The following is a 15,558-nucleotide window of genomic DNA, read 5'->3' on the forward strand; positions in this document are numbered from 1 at the left end:
CCTGAGTGTGCTGAGGTCCTGGGATGTGAATCGCCGCCCTCAGATGCGGACAGAGGAAGGGCCGCGGGGGAAGGCGGCTGCGGGAGCTGATGGCTGCAAAACGGGTGGGGGGAGCCTGGCTTCAGAAAAGGTGGGGCCCGTGTTTGATGGTCTGAGCATTATTCTCTGAGAACTCCCATTTTAAAAAAAACTTTATTTTAGAGTATAGCCAATTAATGTGATAGTTTCAGGTGCAGAGCAGAGAGACTCAGTCATATGTATACATACATGTATTCTTTCTCCCCCAAACCCCCTCCCATCCCGGCTGCCACGTGACGCTGAGCAGAGTTCCATGTGCTCTGCGGGAGTGTGTACATGTGGATCTCAAATTCTTAACTGTCCCTTCCCTCTGGTAACCATAAGTTCGTTCTCTGTGAGTCTATTTGAGAACTCTATTTAAATGTCAAAAAGTTCCCATGATGTCCACATAATTGTATTATTGACCAACAAAGAGCTACTATGAATTAAAAAATACTTTCTGATTTGCACTTAGATTTAAAAGAAAACCTCAATAGTCTATATTTGGGAAGAATCTATGTATCTATCATCTATCCTGTATCTAGGAATGAAACAAGTTCTTCAGTCTAAAGATGCTGGGCCCTGTGATTATGGGTTTTAATCCCTTGCAATAACTGCCCACATACATACACCACGCTGGGCAGGCACGTCATAAATGGTGAGAAGTCCGTCAGACTCCTCACACCTTTGTCAGAGGGGAAGACGACATAAATGGTGAGAAGTCCGTCAGACTCCTCACACCTTTGTCAGAGGGGAAGACGCCCCAGAAGATACACCTTGGAAAGAGAACAGCCACTGAGAGTGAGGATGCAATAGGGTGCCCCACTTTGGAGGGCTGCGGCCGGACGCTTCCAGGCGGGGGTCTGAGAGTCTGCTGAGCTGTGTAACCGACTGAGGCAGCCTGTCTGAGTCCGAGTCACTCCTCTGCAGTCAGAGACCCGGATCGTCAAGGTCCCTTGTGGTGTGAAACGGAAAACGGGGTGACAAAGATGCCTATAGAAGGTCTTTCATCACACTTCCTACTCGCCCCCTTATTTCAGACAGGATTCAGAGAGAACTGAAGGGTCTGCAAGAAGTAACAGCGTGGATGTAAAACGCCAAACCATCCCAAAAGAACAACAAAAAGAACCAACTACCACGCAGACTCTTCCCCCCACACTGATGGTAAGTCCTGGAGGAAGTCGTGCAGGGACTTCTCGGACTCATAAATGTTTTCTGGGAAATGAGAATTGCCCGGGCATCCTGGCTTCCCTGATGATGACTTCACTCAGTCAGGCCTGCTTCTTATATGAGGCTGGAAATAGCTGAGAGCACCTGCCAGGACACACCTGGCCGCTTAATCACCTGAGCATTCTTACGTAACAGGTCATGGTTCAAGAGCAAAACTGTTGTCAGGGCAATGCAGGCACTAGCAGGAGCTTCTCCTTTGAGGACTTTCAGAAACTGTTTACTTCCCTGGCGGTTGGGATTTCACCTTCCAGCGTGGGGATCGGGGAGGTGGGGTGTATGGGCTGGATCCCTGATTGGGGGGTGCCGGTGGGGGGGCTGGGATTCTAAAGGTACTACAGCCAAGAGGTCAAGGCATGGAACAGAGGCAGTTCTGCTCATGGGTTCAATAAAGGCTTTAAAAAATTGTCCACATACCAAAAAAATAAAAGTCTGAAAAAAAGAAATTGCTTTAGTAAATTCATAGTATGATGGTCACACCTACCTACTGTCTTCTTCCAAACTGGCTGCTTTTTAGAAAACCAAAATGTCAGAAAATTAATGAGAGTGGTAGATGGAGATTTGGAATTCCTTTACTTAGAAGTCTGGGTCTCACACTGCCTCCTAGTCTTGTCCACTCTGAGACTGCACATCACACGGAGCCTGGGTTGGGGTTTGGGTTGAAATTAGAATAAACAAGCCAAAAAATAAAAAAAAAAAACCTTGATACATCTAGTGTTTTTAAAAAAAGGCGTTTCTCCTTTTGGTCACGCTTTCTCACTAACAGTCTCTGACGGAGCTTCTGAGATTTGTTTGTTCCCGACTTCACATCTTTACCCAGCTATTTTCTAAACCACACATTTCTTCTGCCCACAAGGGTCACTGGCTTCTGGCGTTGGAGTCAATTGTTTCACCACTTACTCTTTGGGGAACTCTGGATAAATGACTTGACCCCTGTTTTCCTCTAAAATGGTGTAAAACGCACCCATTTCAAACCATCTTGAAAATCAGACGAGGTGAGAAAGTGCCTGACTTCTGGCTCACTCACGCTCTATGCGTATTCTTTACTGTCAAAACGGAGGGTTACGTACTAGCTTCTTTACCAAGCTATGGAAGATCTTGTGCAACTAAGGTTTCTAGACTAAAATGAAACCTTTTGAAGGAAGGCGGTATGGCAGTGTGGAATTGGAGAGGAAGTGGCCATTTTTCCCTTAATGAGGCACCTGCTTTTAATTTGTGACCTCTTAGTGATGGCAGAACATTTATTGCCACCTCCTTCGTGTTAGGTTTCACGAATATTATTGAATTGCCCGAAGCCCCTTGTACATTTTCATATAAAAATTCACATCTTGATTTACACAATTTCATCTCAAGAAATAGGAAGAAGAACTGGTCTGGTTAGCTCAGACTAGATTTTGGATAAGGCTGTTTTCAGTGGTGGGGGGTGGCGGGGGGCAGTCTTTTCATCAGGACAGAAGGCAAGACCTGCCTTTAGGGAACTTAGGGCTCCTCTGAGTCTGTCCTCCTGTGGACAAAACTTCAAGACCAATACCATTAACATTTTTATTTATTTATTTTGTACTTATTGTTTTTTTACTGCATGGCACTGGGAATCTGTTGCATCATGCAGGCTCTTTCAACGCTCTCCTTGGCACATGTGATTCTAGTTCTCCAACGAGGGAGCCAACCTGTTTCCCCTACATTGTGAAGTGCATTCTTAACCACTGGACCCTCAGGGAAGTTCCAAGTTAAATAACCATTTATGGATCACCCATGACGAGCTCAGCATTTTAGAAACTATGATTTTTCTGTTTCACTTAGTGTGTATAATTTGGAGAGCATGATCATCTTTCTTATTCTGTAGGGAAGGGAACAGCCTCTGGGAACCAGCCATCTCCCCAGAGTCAACTGGCCAAAGAGCGGAAGACAGAGGATTTGAACCCGTGCCTTTGTCGCCTCAGAGCTCCCCTCTCCTGCCCCAGAACAGGGCCGCTTCCCACAGCGGGACAGGGGAGAGAACTCATTCCAGAGCAAGGCTGAGGGTTCCCCAGCCAGGGATTCTACGCCGGGTTTCCTGAGGGTTGCAGGTTGATTATTAACCCAGCTGGTGAAGGAGGCATCCCGGTAAGGGATCAGCAGCTGGGATTCCTCTCGCGCAGCTCGGCTGCGCTGACCCCCACCTCCAGCGATGGGCCCGCAGCCTCCGGAGGCTGGAAGCTGGCTCAGGTTATCAGGAAACCCGGGGGCCCGCGGGGAGGCCGAGGCCCACCGCACCCCGGGGAGGGGTTCTGTGTCAAGGGCGCAAGGAATTCTGAAATGCCCGCTCCCCGCGGGCTCGCCGGCTCCCAGCCAGCGCCCAGCCAGCGCCTCCTGAGACAGGCCCTCAGGGTGGATTCGCAATGGTAAAGAAAGGGATTCGAAGAACGCAGGCAAAACAGCAGTTTGGCGGCTCTCTTTCAGAAAGCCAGGCAGGAATTAGGAAGGAAGAAGAAATCGGTGCCAACATAAAACAAACAAACAAACAAACCCCGAACAATAGAGAAGGTAGAAACGACCCAGCCCGCGTCCCGGGTGATTCATTTGGACCTGTGCTGGGCCAGAGGCAGGGAGCGCTCGCTGAGTGGCTGTGTGGGTTATGACATCTGGTTTTACCAAGGTTACTGTTACAGTGATTCCCAGAGCCTCTGTCTTCAGGAAACACACGTGTATCAGTTCATCAGAGAGTGGAGCAGAGGAGGAAAAACGTCCTATTTGGGGGGGAAAAAAAACATTTGCAATACAATACAGCACCTGTAATGAAAGTGAGAAAAACTCTGCTTTTTTCTTTTTGAAGTTTTTACGGGTGTCACATCAAAAAGGACAGATTTCTGAGAATTGGCAAATCAAGAGTAAAATTTTTATTTAACTTTCAAAATGTGGTTATAGAAGAATATGAGGAAGTCAGGCTAATGCTTCACAGATGACTCCTTGGGGCCCTGGGAAAGTACCAACCAGGATGATAAATCTGGGCTTTTCTTCCAGATTTTAATGAACATAAGGAGGAAGAAGGGTGATAATGTGCTCTAGGTGTGGCTTACTTGTAAACCACACTTTTCTAAGAATAAGCTGGTGAATGACAAGTGTATATGTCTATATGTTGAGAAACATACTCTACAATGATTTTCAACCCAAATCATATTACAGTTACATTGGAATTCTCATGATAAATATTCCTGAAGGGACACAGCTTCTGGCCCCCTTTATCATTGCATTTTACTATTTCCTCCCTGAAGACTGTGGAATGTTCCTTGGTCCCAGTTTGCTTGGGCCTCCCTGGTTTTAAAACTGAAAGTCTTATGTCCGGGGAGTGGCCTCAGTTCTAGGTAAAACCAGGGCAGGTGGTCACCCTTCTATGTTTGTGATGTGCTTGCAAGTGTACTTTTAGCTCATTTGACTCTGAGGATCTCCATCTAAGTAAACCACACCCCACTTCTTTTTTCCACTTTTGGCCCATTTGTGAGAAAGGGGTAGTTGTAACTCCCAGCCCCTTGGAATCACAAAATTCATAAGGGGATTAAAAGAGATCATGAATGCAAAGCTCTCAGCCTGGCAGTTAGTAAGCTCCCAATAAATGGCTCCTAAAAAAAAAAAAAATACTCTGGGGGATGATAAAGAGTTTATGAAAGCTGAATGTTATCATGGTTTTATTGAGATTTTTAAGTACCTGCTGAGTGAAGAGATGGAGCAAACGTCCTCCCTGACTTATGGACTTCACAGTTGAGTTGAGGACACAGATGAGCAAAACCAGATGAAACATCTATAAATGGCCCAGAATTAATAGTTATAAGCTGTGTGAACTTGTTCACTAGAGAAAAGAAAAATGTTGGGTAGGGTCATTTGTGTGTGTGTCCCCCCTCCCCCAAGTTGTATTCAAGCCTTTATTTGAGTTCTAGTCACAACAGTAAAATCAGAAAAACAAAAAGAGTTATAAAGGAAGAAAACTGTCATTTATTTGCAGATAATATGACTGTCACTAGAGAAAATACAAGACAATCTAAATGTAAACTGTTAAAATGAATGAGACTAAAGAAGTTGCCCGGATATAGCATCAGAGCACATGAGTCTATTTTCATCAGAAATACATTTTTAACACAATTGAAAAATAGGGGTAATCTATATGGCAAAAGAAATGGTAAAGAAGAAAAAATCCAGTAAGAGTGCAGGATGGTGATGGATGAAGTGTTTAAACTTTTGAGGAACTTCCCTGGCAGCACAGTGGCTGGGACTTCACCTTCCAATGTGGGGGGTGTGGTTTTCATCCCTGTTTGGGGGGCTAAGATCCCACATGCCTCTTAGCCACAAAACCAATGCATAGACCTGAAACCATATTGTAACAGATTCCATGAAGACTTTAAAAACGGTCCACATTAAAAAAAAAATCTTGAAAAAATACTAAACTCTTTTGAAGACCATTCAAGAAAATCGAATGAAATGATGAATTTAATTTTCATTCCTTTGCAGAGATTTTATAGATCCAGCGCAATTTTATTCACAATGTACATGGAAGGGCAAAGCTCCCAAAGTAGGCAGATGAATATCCCAAATGAATTGTTGTTTGGAATAAAAAGTGAGTCCTTGAACTACCAAAAAGCAAGACACAATAACTTGATAGTAATCATGTCGGTATATTGTTGGTAGAGGTACAGACCCATTGATAGGGTCAGGTATTTTTTATTTCAGATAAAGAAGGATGTTGGTGAGCAGATGAGTTATTTCACAATCCCCAGAGACTCAGAAATCTTAACAGGAGGTCTATCAAGTTATCACTGGGGTTCTTCCTAGGTTGGTTCCCTAAAACTCACTCTCTTTCTATCATTTTAAAATCTGCCTGCCCGCTCCACTCTTTCATAGATGCTGTTTCTTAAAGGTCACTAGCAATTGCCACATCCCGCGGCCTCTCTTTATGTTGCATCACGTCCAACCTCTGAGCCTCACCTCCTCCTCCAAACTTAAGCAAAGTCTTCTCAACCCTTAGCAAGTTCCTCTTTCCTCTTGGTTTTTAAATGTCACTTTCCCAAGGTTCTGCTTTCATCGTGTTCTCTAAGACTGGTGACCTCATGTGCCCCCTTGAAGCCAACTGATTTCCAGTTTTCATCTCCATCTGGCTTCTTTCCCTGGGCACCAGCCTGACTCTGTCCCCCAGCCAGATTTCCTGATTTTCTAGGATTTGTTTACAGTTTTTATTAATTTTGGATTCCTTTCCTCCTCATCTCGGTTACTCAAAGCTCTGTTATCTTTCAAGGCCAATGTCAAAAGCCATTTCCTCAAGAAGTATTTTCAGATTCCCCAATCAGAAATGACTAATTTCAGATTCCCCAATCAGAAATGACAGTCTATCTTTTATGTGCCCATAGCACATTTTCTTATCATGATGCAACACTGATTTCATTCACATTTATGTTAATTTTATATCTGCTTCTCCAAGTTGATTATAAGCTCCTACAGGGGGAACACAGATCTCATGTATTTTTCAGTCCCCTGTGTCACTGACCAAAATGGCATTCATTCACTTGCTCATTCATTCATTTACTCATTCATCCATAAGAGAATTTTGGTCATATTTGCTAAGAACTACATTTGACACTATAGATATAAGACAAAATAACCACGAACATATGTCTCTTTGGTGGGAAGACCAAGGCAAAAACAGAAAACTGTAATTAATCCTTTACGTACTGGGCCAAGAGGCGAGCACAAAGTGCTGAGGGAGCTCTGAGACTCACAGTGTGAGTGTGAGTGTGTGTGTGTGTGTGTGTGTGTGTGTGAGAGTGCGTGTGTGTCAGAGTGAGAGTGTGTGTGTGTGTGTGTGTGTGAGAGTGTGTGTGAGTGTGTGTGTGTGTGAGAGTGTGTGAGTGTGTGTGTGAGAGTGTGTGTGAGTGTGTGTGAAAGTGTGAGTGTGAGAGTGTGTGTGTGAGTGTGTGAGTGTGTGAGAGTGTGTGTGTGTGAGAGTGAGAGTGTGTGAGTGTGTGTGTGAGTGCGTGTGAGTGTGTGTGAGTGTGTGTGTGAGTGTGTGAGAGTGAGAGTGTGTGAGTGTGTGTGAGTGTGAGTGTGTGTGAGTGTGTGTGAGAGTGTGTGTGAGTGTGTGCGTGTGTGTGTGAGTGTGTGAGAGTGTGTGTGTGAGTGTGTGTGTGGCAGGAGGTATTGAAGTCTTCATGGAGTAGATGTTACCTGAGATGGGTGTGTAAGTTATACATGTCTGTGTAACAAATGACCCTCAAATTTAGAAACGCTGAACAATGCACCTCTACCATCTCAGGGTTTCTGTAGTTAGGAGTCTAGGTGTGGATTAGCTGAATCTTCTGTCTCAGAGTCTCTCGCAAGGCTGCAATCAAGGTGTTGACTAGGGCCATGATCGCACCGGAAGGTTCAGGCGGAGAAGGGTTTACTTCCAAGCTCTGTCATGTGGTTGTTGGAAGGACTCAACTCTTTGATGATTGTTGGGCTGAGGACCTCAGTTTCTATCTGGTGGTTGGCTAGAGCTACCCTCGGCTTCTTGCCACATGAGTCTCTCCAGCTTACGTTATCAGAGCAAGTGCTGGAGAACATTAAGAAAGAGAAAGAAAGAAAGTGGGAGAGAGGGGGAGAGAGAGATAAAGAGGAACAGGAGGAAGTCACCGTCTATAAGCTAACCATGGCAGAGACATCCCCTCCCTTTCCTATCTTCCATTTGTTAGAAACAAGTCACTAGGTCCACCCCACGCTCCAGGGGCAAGGATTTGTAGGGCATAAAGACCAAGAATTAGTGCCTTTAAAAAAATCTATTTTCAAAGCGCTATCACTGCAATAAATCTTAAAGAATACATTAAATAGTTCACTTCTCTAAGAGCCAACAGGGCTTCCCTGGAGATCTCCTGGAGAAGGGAATGACAACACATTCCAGTGTTCTTGCCTGGAGAATCCCATGGACAGAGGAGCCTGGCGGGCTACAGTCCATGGGGTTGCCAAGAGTTGGACACGACTGAGCAGCGAACCCTTTCAGGAGCAGGCAAGAATAAATGCATGATGAACTAGAGCCTGGGGGCCCCGTGAGTGTGTGACTTGAGAGACTTCTGGTGCGCCTTTCAAGAACTTCCTATCGGCTTCTGGTGGATTCTGCCTTCGCACGGTGTGGGACAGCTTTGCTGGCTCCTGCGGCTTTTCTCCACCCCTCCTCCTGCCGTTATGCCCGCGGAAAGAATCGGCACAAAAGAGGACACTTCATAGCTTCCAAGGGGCTGCAGTGAGAGAGGGGGAGTCCAAGCAACCACCCCCCAGGGAGGTGGCAAGATAGGAGGTGATGAGGATGGCGCATCTAAAGCCAACCTGAACAGTGAGCCAGCTTCTGAGGCCTGTCGGTTCCCTCCTGAAAATGGGCCTCAGTTGTTGGGTGACTCAGCAGGGCAGTCATCAGGAAGTGTCTTTTTCTTGTATTTTTTTTTTTTTTTTAATGGGCTCAGTGAAGGGGAACAAACAAACAGGTAAGTTAACAGAATTGGAAAACGATTTCACCTTCTTATGTCAGATGTGGAAATGGCTTTCATTGTTTAACTAGCTACCCACACACACAAGAAGTCTAATGACCCACACTTGTCTGCTTTTCTCTGCAGACTGGTATTGTAGAAGCCGGGGGTCTCTGCCACCAAATAGGTAACTCAAAACTGGACAGAGGCTCAGATAAGACCCTGTTCCCTAGCTGATCGTTCCGCCACCCAGAAACACACAAGGGATTCCCCTTTGTCATTTATCTCACTGCAGACGGGAAAGCTGGGTGTGGGGTGCTGTGGATCTGCTCAGGCACAGGGTCCCCTGGGACTTCAGATTGCCCCGCTGGCAGCTGGGATGACTCAGAGCGGTCCTCCAGCCAGCCCTGCGGGGCCAGGCAGGGTGGGGCCGCATGTGGCTGAGCTCCAGAGACCCCCTGCTGGCTTTATTTTAAGCCACAGGGTCTTACAGTAACAGGTTTATAGGAACTTCACGGCTGGCTAGGGAGTGGGAGGGATTAAATACTGTCTCTAGGTCCCATTTTAATAATAGTTTACCCTTTCCCATTGCTTCCTGTGTGCCAGCTTCCGCATTAAGCACCTTGTAAGTATCATTTCACTTAATCCTTCCCACAACTTACAGGGCTAAGAATGATTAGCCCCATTTTTTTTTTTTTTTTTTAAATAAGAGGGAGATGGAAGGTTTGGAAGTCTGCCCAGTTGAAAAGCTAGACACAGAGGTAGAGACAAAACCCAGATCCGTCTGACTCCAAAGCCCACATCCCTGGTCTTCAGGGTAGATCTGCTCATGACCTCTCCCCGTGGGGAATCAATTCCATGAGCACTGTGAGAAGGCAAGATGCTTTGCTGAGCACTTCAGAGAATATAAACGCTGGGACATGTGGTCCCTGTTGTCTGGGAGTCACTGGACTCGGGAAGAGCCTCTCGGGGACATTGGGAAATGTTCATTTAGTCTCAGCTCTGCCCGTCACCTGAGGGGTGACCCTGGCTGGTGTATTTAGTCCAGGATTCCTCTTTTGGCTCAGCTCTGACCTGGAGAGAGCAGCACTATTGTGAATCTAGACAAAGGACAGGCAGTGTGCTGAAAAGTGACAGGTGCTTGGAAAAGTGCTGCTGCACTCATCTGTCACAAGGTACCTGGTTTTTTTTTGGAGAAGGAAATGGCACTCCACTCCAGTGTTCTTGCCTGGAAAATCTCATGGACAGAGGAGCCTGGCGGGCCACAGTCCATGGGGCCACAGAGAGTCGGACACGACTGAGCGACTAAACCACCTGGTTTTTAGCTGGGCAGGTTCTGAAGCAAAGTGTGCTCCGGCCAAACTCTAGTGTCGTGACACCCCCAAGGCCCCTGCCTTCTCCTCCACCCCACGTCCTGTGGCTCTACTTGCGATTCTGTCAGCTGGGCCGTCTGATTATGAGCCTGCTCCGTCCCCCCACAGTCAGGGCCGCCGTCATTCCTCATCTGGGTCATTGTCACAGTCTTCTGATGGGCCCCCGCCGTCTGCCCTTGCTCGTCTCTCTAGACTCAGCTTGACTATCACCTTGTCGGGGAGGTCTTCTGTGAGTGTCCTTTTAAAACTTGCACCGTCATTTGCTAGACCCTAATCCTGCTTTATCCCTCTTCACCACTTTACACAGATGTGTTGATTTGCTGAGTTTGATGCCCACTCTAGAATGGGGGGCCCCTGAGGGGCAGGGGCCACGGCCCTCCTGTGTCTGCTGTATAACCAGGGCCTGGGGCCCCGCAGGTGACAGCCACTCCCTCCACTCACCCCGTCAGGTCATAGTCAACATAGTCTGCTTTTTTTTTTTTTTAAGTTGAAGTAAACTTGATGCATAATATTATATAAGTTCAGTTCAGTTAAGTCCAGTTGCTCAGTCATGTCCAACTCTTTGTGACCCCATGAATCACAGCACGCCAGGCCTCCCTGTCCATCACCAACTCTCGGAGTTTACTCAAACTCATGCCCATCGAGTCGGTGATGCCATCCAGCCATCTTATCCTCTGTCGTCCCCTTCTCCTCCTGCCCCCAATCCCTCCCAGCATCAGGGTCTTTTCCAATGAGTCAACTCTTCGCATGAGGTGGCCAAAGTATTGGAGTTTCAGCTTCAACATCAGTCCTTCCAATGAACACCCAGGACTCATCTCCTTTAGGATGGACTGGTTGGATCTCCTTGCAGTCCAAGGGACTCTCAAGAGTCTTCTCCAACACCACAGTTCAAAAGCATCAATTTTTCGGTGCTCAGCTTTCTTCACAGTCCAAATCTCACATCCATACATGACCACTGGAAAAACCATAGCCTTGACATTATATAAGTTACAGGTGTACAATATAGAGATTTACAATTTTTAAAGGTTATACTCCACTTAGAGTTATAAAATATTGACTCTAATGCAGGAGACTTGGATTTGATCCCTGTGTTGGGAAGATCCCCTGGAGAAGGGAAAGACTTCTCACTCAAGTACTCTGGCCTGGAGAATTCCATGGACTGTATAGTCCACGGGGTTGCAAAGAGTCAGATACGACTGAGCGACTTTCACTTTCACAGATTAAATATTTTGAGAGGAAGATAATAATGTAACTGAAAAATATCTTCATCTAATACATTACATTATTTTATATTTATGTTTACTATTATCTACTGAATTCACTTTGCTTTCACTTTAAAGCATTGATTATACTCCCTGCACGGGACAATATATCCTGGTAGCTTCTTTTAATTGTTTGTACGTCTTGATCTCTCATCCCTGTTATTGCCCTTCCCCCTTCCCTCTCCCCACTGGTAACCACCAGTTTGTTCTCTGTATCTGCGAGCCTCTTTCTTTCTTGTTGTAGCACTAGTTTGCTGTATCGGTCTGCTGTTCTTAAATTACTTTTTTAAAAATTCATTTATTTATAACTGTGCTGAGTGTTCATTGCTGCTCGGGCCTTTTCCTCTGGCTGCAGTGAGTGCGGCCGCTCCCTAGTTGAGCTGCACGGACTTCTCGTTGCAGTGGCCTCTCTTGTTGGGGAGCACAAGCTCTAGGCTGTGCGGCCTTCAGTAGCTGTGGTCCCCGGGCTCTAGAGCGCAGGCTCAGGAGTTGTGGTGCGTGGGCGTCGTTGCCACGAGGCATGCGGGATCTTCCCGGGCCAGGAGTCGAACCCATGACCCCTGCTTTGGCAGGCAGATTCTTTACCACTGAGCCACGAAGGAAGCCCATTAAATTACATTTTTAATCTAAAAAGATTCAGGATGTGCAGAAAGGTGGAAAAAAGGAGGAGGAATTTACCCATAATGGCTGTCGCAGAAATAATCACGGCAGATACCTCTAAAACAATTTTAATGTTTCAGTATAATTTTATGAGTATTTTAATGACAAAGTCTTTATTACAGCCCAATTCACCCCATCGGTTCTGAATTTTGACTCTTTTTTAAAAAACAAGTATAGGTGGTTTACAATATTGAATTTTGATGCTTGACTTGAAACATTTGAACCCTAGAGCGAGACGAATCTGGGGTCTATGTTTAGCATTGTCAGCCAAGTATTTGCAGAATGTTGGATCTAAGAAGCACATGAAACATCGTGGGCTGCTGCCTATGTGTCTAATGGCCTGACAACACCCTCTGCCTTATCCGCATATTGATTACTGTATTAATAGACTACTCACTCAGCGCCTACTGTGTGGTGCCTCTGGGTCCCTGCGTCTGAGGCTTGCTTGCACTGTTGTGGTGTCGTCTTTCTTGTAAATTTGCGTTGTGCAAACTATAGCAGTAGTCGAGCCACCCTGCTGCAGGCGTGGCTGTGGTGAAGGGCGACGGCTTGACTCACCCCCGGTTGACGACTTTTATGATAAAGCCCATGACCATCAAAGAGGCAGTGAGTTTCAAATGGGGGAGAACCTTAGGCTCAGAGGAAGGACGACCAGGCTCTTGTCCAAGTGTTGCAATGAACTTACTGGAAGAACTTGCAAAGTCACTTTTTCTCCTGATGCCAGTTCCCACATGGAGAGAATGTCAGGGTGGAGGGGGAAGAATGGAGGATGGATAAATCCTTAACTCCCGTCCAGGATGCATGATCTTGGCTAATTATCTTGTGAGTGTCCATCTATTCCATACATCATATGAAGCAATAAACCAGACCAAACACCCTCCTACCCAACCAGCCAAACCATCAAAATCCATCTCAGCAACATTTACCGTCTTCTGCTCAGATTCCCTGGAATAGGCCCAGCAGTGGAAAATAACTTCTAGTGTCACGTTGTGTATGCTTATGAGGACCTTTGACTGTTTCTGAGCCTGAGGAAGATTCTCTGGTCTTTTTCAGAGCTTTCCATCCTCAAAGAAAGGGTGAAAAGAATTGAGGATTATACTTACCCCAAATAATGCTCTCAGTTGGGGCCCAAATACTGACAGTCTCCTGTCGCTTCCTGATACTTTCAAATACAAAATGTCTCTCAAAGCCTTGTTGAATGTTCTTGTCTTGCAGCCTGACCACTTGCATGTCATTTCAATTTTTTAATGCTTTAAACTTGCTACACAGTTACCTTGTTCAACCTGCTGTGAAACAGAAGGGAAAAAGCCATTCTGGACTGCCTCACTTTTAATTCTATGTTAAAGGTATCATTCCTAAACCCTGCTCTTTCTCCCCAGTTTGGCTCCGATTTGAACACCCTCAATGACACGCACCTTTGGAAGGCCACCAGACAGGGCTGTGCTTCCTCTGCCAGAGAACACCTGTGCCCGGTAACCTGTGAACCTCGTGTTGTCTCTGAGGAGTGCTTCATTTTACTTGACAGCAGGCAACTTCTCTGTCAAGTGCAGTGTGACCCCATCTTCCTATAGGATCCCTTGCTGAGAATTCCCATAGGAAGACAAGTTGCCTTTGCCTGGAAATGTTTCCTTAGATATCGCAGCTTTCTTTCACTGTTCTCTCCCCCAACCAGATATAAAGGTTGTTGTTCAGTCGCTCAGCCGTGTCCGACTCTGCGACCCCATGGACTGCAGCACGCCAGGCCTCCCTGTCCATCACCAACTCCCGGAGTTTACTCAAACTCATGTCCACTGAGTCGGTGATGCCATCCAGCCATCTCGTCCTCTGTCATTCCCTTCTGCTCCTGCCTTCAATCTTTCCCAGCATCAGGATCTTTTCTAATGAGTCAGTTCTTCCCATCAGGTGGCCAAAGTATTGGCGCTTCAGCTTCAGCATCAGTCCTTCCAGTGGATATTCAGGCTTGATTTCCTTTAGGATGGACTGGTTGGATCTCCTTGCAGTCCAAGGGACTCTCAAGAGCCTTCTCCAGCACCATGGTTTGAAGGCATTAGTTCTTGGGCCCACCAGGCTCCTCTGTCCATGGAATTGTCTAGGCAAGAATACTTGAATGGGTTGCTAGTCCCTTGTCCAGGGGATCTTCCTGACCCAGGGATTGAACCTGGGTCTCCTGCATGGCGGGCAGATTCTTTACCACCTAAGCCACCAGGGAAGCTGTGGATATAAATGAGGATGACATTTTCCCAGCTCTTTGTTTTGGTGGCATGGCAGGCTGATACTTTGATGCGTTGACTGAGCGTTTGCTGGAACACTTCATGAACTTCCTTCTGTTGAACAGACAGAAACCAACCTCCATTTCCTTTGGGCAGAACCAGAGAAATAAGAAAAAAATCTTGTTTTTTTTTTAAAGCCAACAGCTAGGTGTAAGATAAAGAAGATTTGGAGGAAAAATGGGCAAGCAGAGCCAGTTCTCCCACTGCTGAAGATGAGTTAACGTTGCCCAAGACAGAGGAGACCTGAAGAGGGGAGAGTTCCATGAGGCTGGGACCGGGGTGCAGATGCGGACAGTCGTGGGGCCAGCTGCAGCGCCGCTGTCTGTCTCCAGCACCAGTAAGCTGTGTGTGTGTGTGTGGGGGGGGGTCCCCTGTGCGGCCTCCAGGCTCCAGGCATCTTCATCTCCTACATGCCTTCCGTGCCCTCTCATTCAGGGAGACGGTCCACAAGCATCAGTATCCCAGGTCTGTGCTCAGCATCTTCCTACAGCTCACTGTGAGAAACACCCCATTCCGCAGTGGAGGACACTTAAGCTGTCAGGAAGGTGCCTTTCTCGTTCCTTCTGTTCTTCCCTTAAAATCCTAATTTACTGCCTCCAAACAGAAGAATATTGGCTGTTGGCAGGCCCTCTGCTTCCAGAGTCACACCTCAACAGACCTAGTAGAGATTGTAAAGCTGTCAGAAGGTGGGGCTTGATCAATTTCCCAAACAGTCTCAGATTAGCTAATTCCAAAGTGTTAATTCTGTGACCCTTTCAGGCACACATAAAGCTCAGAACTCTTTGCTGCACTTAGAGAATTATTTAGTGTGAATTATTCATATGGTTTAGTGTTAATGTTTTAATTCATTGTAGAACCTAATGGGCGTGGTCAATTTCACCCAATCAATTTGGGAGGATACAACTCCAGAATCATTTCACTTTGTTTGCACATTTTTCATCACAAGAAGCTAGTATATTAATACCTGATTCCACGAGACAAACTCAGTAGGGGAGGAATATGTATTGCTGAGTGTATAAATAATCCACTGTTATAAACAATTCCAAAATCTGAGTTAGCAAAATGAAAATTTCATTTGTTGGTCTCATAGAGTCTAATGATGTTCCTGGGCTTCCCGGGTGGCGCTAGTGGTAAAGAGCCCACGTACCAATGCAGGAGACGTGAGACTTTCGATCCTGGTGGGCTATGGGCCCATAGGGTTGTTCAGAGTTGGAAAAGACTGAAGAGACAGCACACACACACTAGTCTCCTT

The sequence above is a fragment of the Cervus canadensis genome, chromosome 23, assembly GCF_019320065.1.
Source record: "Cervus canadensis isolate Bull #8, Minnesota chromosome 23, ASM1932006v1, whole genome shotgun sequence".
In the NCBI taxonomy this organism is placed as follows: domain Eukaryota; kingdom Metazoa; phylum Chordata; class Mammalia; order Artiodactyla; family Cervidae; genus Cervus; species Cervus canadensis.